We start from the raw sequence: 12,035 nt of genomic DNA, 5'->3' as shown, positions 1-12,035 counted from the left end.
TCAGTTATGGGGAAGAAACAAAAGCGTATGTTTCAATCCACCTTGTATAGTTCAAGTACCAGGTGGACTGCATTATTTGCAGGACCCAGTGCCTAATGCATGTGCAGTGCCTCTTGTTCAAAGAAAATATTTAAAAGTCTCATTAAAGATACTGAAATTGAAAATATTTTTTCTTTCTTCTGTAGTCTCTCTACTACTGGTGGTGATTTCATTTGCTACTTAATGTCTTAAGGTAAAGCTCCTTTTTGGGTATGGGGGTACTCATGGTGGGTACAGACCTTCACAAGTTCTCAGAACTGTCCCTCTTCTGTGACCCCAAGAGGCACACAGGCCACTCTTGCTGGGTTCTCTCTCTAGCCACAGGTCTAATGCACAGTGCCCTGGCTGGGGGTGGAGAGGGCAGAATCAACTTCCCTTCTTACTGGCCTGCCACCTGCTATCCCAAATCACAGCAAGAGACAACCCCCAGAGGGGTGCAGCCCCCATCCGGGGATATGCCCAGTGTTTGGATGGGGGTGGGCAGGAAGATCGCCTCACAACCCCAGGTATTTGCTGAACACTTCCAGCTCTGTCAAGGACACCCACTGCCATGCCTGACTCCAAGATGCTTGCAAGGTGAGTGTGTCTGACCCAGAACCTCTCTGTGCCCACTTTTAGGCTCCGATGGGGTAGGGGTGCAGGAAAGAGGATGGCAACAGTGGCTGGACAGAGGTGGGAGAGGGGGCCAGGCAGTCAGGGATGCGAGGGACCACAGAGTCTAAAACCTTTCCCCAGGGAGGTGAGAGAAAGCAAGAGATGGTCTGAGGGTGAGCCCGACACAGATTCAAGATAAGATTATTAAGAATTTCCGGAGGTGGCCAAAGATCATTCAAGTGAAAACTAGCCCTTGTGATGTAACAGGTCACATTCCCAAGAAGTATGCCCTGTTTAGGGTTTTCCCATTCTCTTGGCCAAACTCAGCAAGGCAGCCTCTGCCTCTCTAGGTGAGTAAGATTGTGGCTATCTAGGTTTGCTTTGACAGTTTGTGAAATGTTAGTAATGCAGAATAGTATTTGGAAGTCCGTATTTCCACCAACCTAGTAGCCCTATAAGGAATAAAGGTAATATTTTGACTTGATCTTTAGCTGCCTAAATGTTCCCACACTTACTCTCTCTTCCACTTTTGCTCACACTCCCCATACTCTTTTCTTTCTCAAAGAATTATAGACTCCTTGGGTTGTCATGAAGCAAGCCAAACCACAGGGCTCAGTTTTTCTCTCTCTTAATCTATGTCACAAATTGTATCTGGAAAGGTCCCCAATATACGGGGATTTCCTCTGATCTAGTTGCTAGTGACTGGGAAGGTCAGTTTGCCTAATTCTTGGGTTCTCTTATCTTTCACACTCTACTATATCCTCTGTCTTAGCCTTTCTGGATAATTCCATTGTTACTGCTGGTGTTACTTCTTTTTCTTATTTCACAATTTGTTCAAAGTTGGCCAAGAGAAAGCAGTGCTATTTGCTGGGTCATTTCAGTTACCCCACATAACATAATGGACATTCTTCAATCCCTCATTTAGTTGACTTTCCTATGAAGTATGACCTTTTAAGTGTTTGAAGGTCAAAACTTTCTCCAGCCTCTGGATTTCACAACCCTATTCTCTCTTTGTCCTCTTGACAGTTTGGAGCTGGATGGACACCAGAAAACCATGTCTTTAGAACTAATCCATTCCTGTGCATGCAAACCTATTGTAGGTGGAAACTTTTGGTTAAATTACTTCACTTAAGGGCTTTCAATTACATCCTGTGGCCCAGGTTGGGTCTTAACCCTCTGTGGCAGTTTGATATTATTTATGAATTCCAAAAATGATAATTGGTTATGTTTGTAAACTGGTCTGTTCCTCTGGGCATGATACCCTTTTGGTAGTATTAAATTCAGAGGTTTCACTTTTACTCTACTAAATCAAGATTAGGGCTTTGATTCAGCCATGTCATTAGGGTGTGCAGGGTTTAATCCAGAAGCTGATTAAACAGACTCTTACAAGGAAGTAGACACACAGGAGAAGTAGATACATGGAAAAGACATGGCAGAGGAGAGAACTTGGTTTTGGCACTAAATCCCCAAGGAGACTTGAGCTATTCATCTGATAGTTTACAGTTGAACTTGTGAAGATAACAGAGCAGCTGAGACTGGAAAAAAACAATCCCTGGGAAGAGATTCAAGCTTTATGCCAGCCTGCAGCTGAGATTGGAAGGAGCTGGGACCACAGATCCTTAAGAGGAAAGAGAAGGCTGAACCCTTGCAGACATCGACTGCCATCTTGCTTCAACATGTGGCAAATGACTTTGGGTGAGAAACCAATTTTGAGCTGAGCTTTTTAGGTTGGGCCTTGTAACTATACGTTTTTCTCCCGAATAAATACCTTTTATAAAGCCAACAGTTTCCTGGTACTTTGCATCAGTACCCCTTTGGCTGACAAATATACCCTCTTACTGAAGTCCTTTATAAATGAGAGAAGCATGCAGAGGCACAGAGAAAAACTCCTGGAAGCTAAAAGAGGAAGCCCCAGAAACCAGAAGCTGAAATGAACGAATCATGGGAGACAGTAAGCCACATGAGCAAAGAAAAAGCATGAGGCAGCCAGAAGCTAAAAACAAGGGAAACTACAAGAGAAGGCAGAGACAGACTAGCAGATGCCACCGTTGTGCCCTGCCATGGGTCTGACCATCCATAGCTGCAGTTTGAAGAGAAAACATCTCCTACTGATGCCTTGATTTGTACATATTTTCCAGCCTAGGAACTGTGAGCATATAAATTAATAAATCCCCATTGTAAAAGTCAACACTTTTCTAGTATATTACCTTGGCAATCTTTAGCAAATTAAAATAGAAATGGGTACCAGGAGAATGGGGTGCTGTGATTACAAATACCAAAAACATGGGGATGTTTCTTCAAGTGGGTAAGGTATAAATTTTGGAAGAATTGTGAGATGCTTGATAGAAAAGGTCAAGATGGCTTTGAAGAAGAAAGTAGAAATATGGACAACTCATCCAGGAAATGGGACACACTTGTTTGGTTAAGCAAGCACTGATCTAAATATACTATGAGGGCATTTCATGGGCTTAAATCATCAGAGAGTTGATTACATCTATGACTGAATATGTCTACAATCAACTGAGACAAGTTCCTAGTCTATGTTTCATCCAATCAGTGAAAAGTCTTAATAGGAGAAGTGATTTTAGTGTTCAGGGAGAGAATTCCCATCTCTACTTTAAACATTCAGCAGCTCCTGAGGAACTCATCCAGGACCTTCATCAGAGCTCCTGACTTGCAGCCTGCCCTGTGGAATATGAACTCGTGCATCCCCATGGTTACATGAGATAAATTTATAAAATCTCTTAGTATTTACAGATATCTCCTGTCTGTTTTCCTTAATAAAGACTAAAAGGGTACTTCTTGATTAGAGCTTAGACAGATATGAAGACTATGTAATTGCAAACTGGGAAAAGGTGATCTTTGTTTTAAAGTGGCAGAGAACATGACAAAATTGTGTTCTGATATTAGATTAAAGGCAGAATTTGAAAATGACAAACTGAGGAAATTTCCAAACTAATATGTAAAGTACAACCTGATTCCTCCTTGCAGCTTATATCAAAATGTGAGAAGAAAAGAGTAAACTGAGAACTGAACTCCTGGGAACAAGGAAACCAGAAATTGATGACTTGGAAAAGTCTGAGCCCTGGAAAGTGAGTCTCCAGAGAATAATGTTCCATGTGAGGACTTAACTGAACTTGGAACCAGCCAGTCATTTTAGTGTAAGTCAGGATTGAAAATACAGCTGTCCAGAAAAGACCTGTGGAAAGTCTTATTGTCTGACCACTTGGAACTCCGTTTGTTGTTGGTTTGTGAAACTGACAATTTTTGGTGAAGTCTGTTTGAATGGAACCACTGCCAGCCTGATCTAAAAAGGACATAAAAAAAAGGAAGAGACTGAAGGAAAAATGACTTCAAAGGCAGTACCATGAAAGCTGAGGTCTGAACTGAAAGCTTTTTTCTTGGGCCCAGAGAGTGAACCTACTCATGAGTGTAGAAGGAATGAGTATACCCTGGAGCTTAGAGAGGGTGGGCCTTCCACCTCATTCAGGAAGAATGCTGTCATTCCAGGCTTCAGAAAATATGGAGAACATTCCCTGGGAATTGGGGAGAGTTTGGCCACCACCCCCACTGTTCTGAAGGGGTTGAGCTTCTACCCATATGATTGGGAAAGTCTGGTCATCACCCAGTTGTTTTCAGAGAGTAGTACCTAGAATTTGGCTGCCACCCAGACACTTGATGAGGGTGGAGCTAAGAATATGGCTGCTGGGCCAGTCCTTGGAAAGAGTGGCACTACTACTCCATTGGGCCCAAAGGACAAGACATTGTTCTTTAGAAGACTCTCAGACTTTGAAATCTAGTGGAGTATGCACTGCAGGTTTTTGATATTTTGGGGCAACTATTACCCCTGTTTCTCTTCCAATTTTTCCCTATGGCAATGGGAATGCTTATCCAGTGACCATCCCCCCTTTGTATTTTGGGAGTAGATAACTTGATTTCTAAGTTTCACAGGTCCACAACCTGAGGGAAATTTTGCCCTAGGATAGACTACATGATTTTTATTTGATTTTCTGCTTATTTCTTTACTGAAGTGATTTAAGGCCTTTGAAATACTACGATGGAATGAATGTATTTGCATTGGGAAGAACATGTCATTCTTGGGTCCTGAGAGTGGAATATAATAGTCTGAAGTTGGTGGATCCCAGAATATCATGCACATAGAGTTAATCCATTCTCTTTTTGTGTATAAAACTAATGCAGGTGGGAGTTTTTTATTAAATTCCTTCAGTTAAGGACTATCAATTAGATTGCATGGCCCAGGGTGGGTCTTAATCCTCTTCTTTATAAATGGGAGAAATATACAGAAACACAGAGTAAAATTTCTAGAGGCTGAAAGAGGAAGCCCTAGGAGCCAGAAGCTTAAATCAATAGAACCCAGGAGAGAGAAAACCACAGCATCAGAGAAAAAAACCAGAGGCAGCAAAAAACTGAAAGCAACAGAGCTTGGAGAAGAAGGCAGAGACCAACAGATGCCACCATTGCACCCTGCCATGCGCCTAATCACCCATGACTGCAGCTCAGAGAGAAAGTATCTTCTGCTGATGCCTTGCATTGGCCATATTTCCAGCCTTAGACCTGTAAGCTTATAAATTATCAAGTCTCCATTATAAAAGCAAACTATATCTGGTATATTGCTTTGGCAGCCTTAAGAATACTAAAACTCTTATAACTTTTCTTAATGTTCCTTTCCATTCTTGGCCAGAACTATTCTTTTTCTTGCTCCTTAGAAATTATTACTGTCTTTAACATTTATCATTCTGCCTCTTCTTAAAGGAGACTTTTTTACTCCTAATATGGAGAAAATCCACACCAGCCACATAATGTTCCCATGCCAGAGTCCTAACACTGCCTTAGATTCCCCTGTAGCATTCCTTTCTTCTCCTACCATATTCACCCTATCACCAAGCCCTACCAATTGTATTATTCTAAATACTTTAGTTTGCTTTGTTTTCTAGAATGCCCCAGTCTCTCCAGTCCTCTTATTCCAAATCATCTTTATCCAACACCCCATATGTAAGAGGTTATGGAGGGAAGAAAAAATTTTCAAAATAAGAAGATATTTATTGATCAACAATCATTTACAAAATTGATCCCTTCTTAGTATTGCTATCTGCTTAGAATTAGTGTCTTTCCCTATCGTTTTGTATCATCTTCCCTGTAGAATGAATCATGTTTACAAGAGTGGCAAACATATAGTGTTATCTTGCAAAGTGCACATCTTGCAAATTGATCGCAAATTTATGTTGCTTACCCTGCAAAAGATGAGGGATTCCAAGGTGTAGATGGGAGTGTTGTTGGATAGAATTCGAATATAAAGACAATCACAACAGAGTTAGGTTGGTCATGTACGGCACAGTTACTAATTAGGGGTGGCATTTACCCTATGATTATCATAGGCTAGTACATATATTATGAACATTTTTTCTTGAGAAAGGGGTGCTTCTATTTCTTTTCTTATAAGAGGTCCCATGTGAAAAAGTGATGGGACTGCAGAGCATACACAAAACCATTTCAAAGGATCATTGAGAAGGCTTAAACCATTGAGCAACTTTAGAAGATATAATTAATGAGAATAATGAAAATGATGCAAATATTAATGAATTAACACAACTCACCTCGGAAAAATTAGTAAGCCTGTCAAAATAATTTTGATCCTCCTGAAAGTAATGATATCAAATTTGAACGTAAATTGCAGGACCCAAAGCATGTTATCAAGAATTTTTCAGGAAAATGTACACTAAATATAGTAAAGTTAATTTTTCTTCTTAATTATATGAATTAACATATTACTGATAATTGGACCTGAATATGACCTAAGGTAAAATTAATTTATTTTCATTTACAGTTTTTTCTAAGTTAAAACCACAATAAAAAGCTTTCATTTTAAGCAACATTTTATTTTACATTTTAAGTGGATTAATTTGAATTAGCAATTTCCTTGGATTAGTTGTCATCAGCTGAGAAAGAATTTCCATACTTCTTGAGCTCAGAGAGATTTCTTTAAGAGAAAACTCTGATATGTCACTTCATTGCTTAATTTCCTTCACTAGCTTGTAATTGCTTATAGGTAAATTCTAAATCCTTTCACATGATAAAATTCGCCATGATCAAATCTTGTTTGTTTTCCAATTCTTATCTGCATGTATTAAAACTTACTCCCTCCTACTTCAAAGTACCACCAAGCCTCATACTTCACTGTGCAGCAACAGTGACCTACTCATATTTTCTAGAACAAACCACACAACATCAGAGTGACATTTAAGGTGCAATTTATTTTACTTGGAATGCTACCTCTCCACCAAAATCCATATTCATCATCCTTAAAATAATTAAGGTGTTAGGCTTCAATTGCACTGTGAAGAATACTTTGACACATTCCATTCTTTAATTCTATACCATCTCCACAACCCCTTAAGATGAAAATGTGCACACTTGGTCTTCAAAGCAGTAGTCACATTCAGCATGTACTCCTTTTGCTCCATATAGAACCTTGAATTGTAAATATATTTTTATATATTGTCACAAATTTGTGAGCTTCTTTAGTACATAGACTTGTATGTCTGTCCAATTGAGTGCCTATAACTTTTTTTTAATGATCCCACAAATAAAAAGGAAATATGTGATGAAAAGTCTAGTCTTTCCTCCAGATGGGTCAGAGGTGGCCCAAGTCAGAGGACTTGGCCTTCTATATTCACTTACTATTGTTACTCCAAGAGACTAAGAAATCCTAGATGCAAAGCTCTCTGTAATGAGAGTACTGAGAGTCTCCAGGAAAACAGAGATCCTTGTAAGCACGGAATGAGGAAAGCACTGCCTCTTGAAATCGGATGACAGCTTTATTTTCAGGATACTCACAAACCAAACCTTTTTCAGATCATAAAATACCTGTATTTTCTTTATTCTTGGCTTTGTAAAAAAAAGTTGTCAATATATTTCCAAGCCCAACTTTGCATTGTCAAGACAATATATCTTGCATATTTGACATGTGCAACAATGGGATAGAAAAAAATCACCATACACGATTTATATTTTCTAGCAACTTCTTAGATACTTTCAGCAGAATTCAAGGGAGAGTAATTCCCCTTATTTCTCCATCTGTGAAATTTCATGTCCTGTCTTTTATTACTTCAACAAGGTTCATCTGAGAATTAAAAATGTGTATTTATTATTCTCAATAAGAAGGAGAGGAAAAACAATATACCTGAATTTGTCCTTGCATATTAGCCTGGGACAGAAACCTGGGAAATAATTCTGGCCTGGAGGTTGAGAAAGAGTCTGAGAAAAGGGTTAAAGTCAGTCTAAAATATGAGACGAAAAAGGCTTTTAATAATTTAAGGGAAGGAGAAAAAGATCCAATATTTTTTGGCAGACGCTGCTTCAGTCTTCTAACAATGGAATTGAGAGTCCAAGATAGGTGAACTCAACAAGTCAAATAGGCAGGTAGTCAGGTATTTTGTCAGTTGATATTAGGCAGGCCACAATATTAACCAGAGCTCAGTAGAAAGTTCCCAGTCTTTGTGGAGGACACATGTAAGAAAAATATATAAGCAACAGCTAGGGATAAAAATGAATATCAGGTAATCTAATAGAACAATGAATCGGATCCAGGAATCAAAGTAGACTCCAAGTTACCTGAATGGTTTGGTTATTGGATATAGGATAATTAGATGAAGTCAAACTGAGTCAGGGTTAGAAACTAGCAAAAATAATTTACATACCAGGGATATGTGCAGTTGGGGAATGGAGGAAGCTATTTAAATATCTCTGACCACAGATTAGAATTGGCTCTAGAAATTGATGTCCAGGTAGAAACTTTCAGATATAGACTGTGCTATGAGAAAGATGTGGAAGAGGAAGAGAAGGGGGAAATCAGAAGTTAGAATTAAGTTGGATATGACAGCTTACATTTTCCTTAGTGATAGGAACCAGAGAAGTTTTAGGCACTGATATCAAAATCTGGAAGAACATTGGAACCATTTGTATGTTAATGCAGTTGAACTTAAAATAGTTTGGACAGATAGGAATTTATTGGCTCAATAAATGCAAAGAAAGGAAAAACAACATAACTTGGATCTAGTTGTTACTCAACCAGAAAAAAAAACAATGACTTTAATATTTACGAGACATCATCCCTCTTTCCACCTTTTATCTGCTCTCCTCTGGCAGTCAGTTTACGTCTTCTCAATGTAATTAGTCTTCCACCTCATATTGGTCAGCAACCACAATGCCTACTGCGCTTCACATCTCCATCCACAGCTTTTGTTATGAATGGAGAACAGACTTTTTTATGTTCTAGTTTGAAATACTCTGAAAAAGGCTTTGAATTGGCCAAACACAAGTCAGTTAATGGTTCTTGACTAATTGGTTGAGGAGGCTGAATAATAGCTTGGGATGATTAACTCTCTCTAGACAAGTCAACTGTGGCTAAAGAGTTGAGGTCAAACAAAAAGTCAGCTCCTATTGGGTTGACATAATTTTGCTTTTGAAATAGTTATGAAGAAAAGTGATGCTGTTTCAAGAATTTGGGATTGGGGGTGATAAGTGTGGAATGGAGATTATTTGGGGCAAATGATAGCAATATATATCTGTTAGAGGAGTTTTGTGGAAACCTGACATTATATTGGGCTTCACTTTTCAGGAAGTTTTGGATCACAGAGTGGTTCAACAATGGCAATGGAAGAATACTGGTATGGGATGTTATTGACAGAAGACATATGGTTGACAGGGAGTTATACAGGGCATGTGTCCAGGGTGCATGGAAATGTTTGGATATATTCATAGTGGAAACAATTAAAAACAACAGCTGGGGGGGTACTGGGTTCCTGGTCGGGGAAGTGGGGGGGGGCTCTGTCGTGGTCCCTAGGGGAGCAGTGGCAGTCCCCCAGGTGCAACGGCAAGGAACAGGAAGGAATGAGGGTCCAACAGTGACCCCCTGATACTAATGACTATGCTTGTGAGCCTATACACCTGAAATAAGAACAAGGCCGAGAGCAGCACTGTGCCTAAGAGTTCTCTCCTGACAGCCTCCATGTTACTCAAATGTGGCCAGTCTCAAAGCCAACCTCAGCATGTAAATGCAATGCCTTTCCCCCCAGCGTGGGACATGACACCCGGGGATGAGCCTCCCTGGCACCGAGGGATCACTACCAAGTACTAGCTGATGACGTAACTAGAAAATGACCTTGAATTAAAGGTTCAACGTGGACCAGCAGAATATCCCTGTCTACATATAATAACAGGAGTTAAAAATACTGTTTGACCTAAAGTAAGGGGGAAATGGAAAGGACAAATGAGTTTATATGGCTATGAGTCTCTAAAAAAGAGTCTGGAGGTTGTCAGAAGGATTGCCCTTATGCACACCTGAGCAGTCTCAGAGACAGATAAAGTAGATACAACCCCAGGTATTGGTTCTTTTGAGGGCTAAAGAGACCCACAGGTTCTATGGTCATGGCACATGGAGTCCACTGCCTTGTCAGTTGGCCCTTCTTTGGAGCTGGTGTTTCTGTATGACGGCCCTGGACTCAGATGTGATCTCTTTTCACAAGCCTTTCATGCTATTTTACTGGAATTGTAGTTGGTGCTGGGGTTTAAGATATATCTAGGGGATTTGAATCTCTGGACTGACAATATGATAGCCAGGCCCTGAGCCTCAACAGACTTCAGCTCCTACACTCTGATTTATTGGACTTATCCCACTCAGCTAATATGGAATCGAAGAATGTCAACCACCACACCATGAAGCCAAGAGTGCCTACAACTGAAAGCAGGAGGATTGCATCCAGTATCCATGTGGAATCTAAGCCCCCTCTTAACATAGATGTGGAATGGACACAACCAAGCCAAGGTCCACAGGAAGGAGGAATACAATAAGGATTAGAGTGGACTTAATGATATTCTATTCATGAACTATTGTGGTTAATAATCAAGAAAATGTGGCATTGGTGTGGAAAAAGTGGCCATGGTGGCTGCTGGGTGCAAGGAATGAGAGGAAGAGATGAGATGTGGAGGCATTTTCGGGACTTGGAGTTGTCCTGAGTGGTGCTGCAGGGACAATTGTCAGACATTGTATGTCCTCCCATGGCCCACTGGATGGAACGTGGGAGAATGTGGGCTATGGTGTGGACCACAGGCCATGGGGTGCAGCGATGCCCAGAGATGTACTCACCAGATGCAACTGATGTGTCATGATGATGGGGGAGAGTGTTACTGTGGGGGGAGTGGTGGGGTGGGGGCAATGGGGGTGAATGGGGATTCGTATTTTTTGAATGTAATATTTTTTTAAAAAATGAATAAATAAAATAAAATTTTAAAAAAACTTAAAAAAAGAATATTGGAGATCATGCTAGTGAATAGTTATGAAAAAAATGATATAAGCTGATGCATAATTTGTCATTTTTTCTTTAGATTTTGAAGATAGCACTGAAAGAGGGAAGTCTTTAAAAATAAACAACTAGTATTACCATTGATTATATTTACTCTTCACATTTAAAAATGAAGTTACCAGATGATGGCATCGAACTTGCAGGCAGAGCTCAATACTTTCACAAAAACAATAGAGAAAGAACCAAAAGCTGTCCCAGGGACCTGCTTGGGGGTCAGCAGACCAGGACAGTGCTACACAACTCCCAGGAGGGTCAGGGACAGAGAGACAAAGAAGCCAAAACAACAAACATGAGTTAGCAAATCCCCATGACAATTAGGAAAGTGCTCACATTCCCCATCCCCAAGATATTAAACTGAAATAAAACCCCTAGATCCCTGCCAATGGGGAGTGGAACAGACATCTTCTTCCCTGTCAGCTGTTTCAAGGGAAAAGGGGGGGAAGGGGGGAGTCAGGGTGCTTTTCTTCATTGAATTCAGCCAGCAGAGCCCAGTTTGAACCTCCATTCTGGAAATTCAACACAGGAACACAGGAAAGCCCAGACTGAAAAACCTCACTGGAAGGTGCGTTGATGAGAACCATCTGCTGGCTTTTCTGAAAACTGCATGGACAAAACCTCATTTCTCTTTGTATCCTACCCCTGGGAGAAAACCTGCACCCCATTAGGGAGTTCATGGCTCAATTTTGATAATTTAAGCTGGGCAATTGTGAAGACTAAGAATAAGTTGAACCAAATACCAAAGAAGTGACAAAAACAAACAAATGGCAATAGAGATAAATTGGCCATCAGAGTAAATTTACCAACATATTCAGATGCCTAGACATAAAACAAAACAAAACAAAACAAAAAACAATAAACAAGTCAATCTAGGAAACAAGAATAGATAGATCAGCCAAAAGAACTAATCAAACATCCTGAATAGATACAGGATTTAATACAATAACTAGTGATAATCACATAATTCTTCTAAGACACTTCAAAGAATTTACAGAAAATATGACAAAAGAAGTAAAGGATATT

Source organism: Dasypus novemcinctus, chromosome 3 (genome assembly GCF_030445035.2).
Source record: "Dasypus novemcinctus isolate mDasNov1 chromosome 3, mDasNov1.1.hap2, whole genome shotgun sequence".
Lineage (NCBI taxonomy): Eukaryota > Metazoa > Chordata > Mammalia > Cingulata > Dasypodidae > Dasypus > Dasypus novemcinctus.
The sequence above is the reverse complement of the archived record's forward strand: the minus strand, read 5'-3'. Positions refer to the sequence as shown.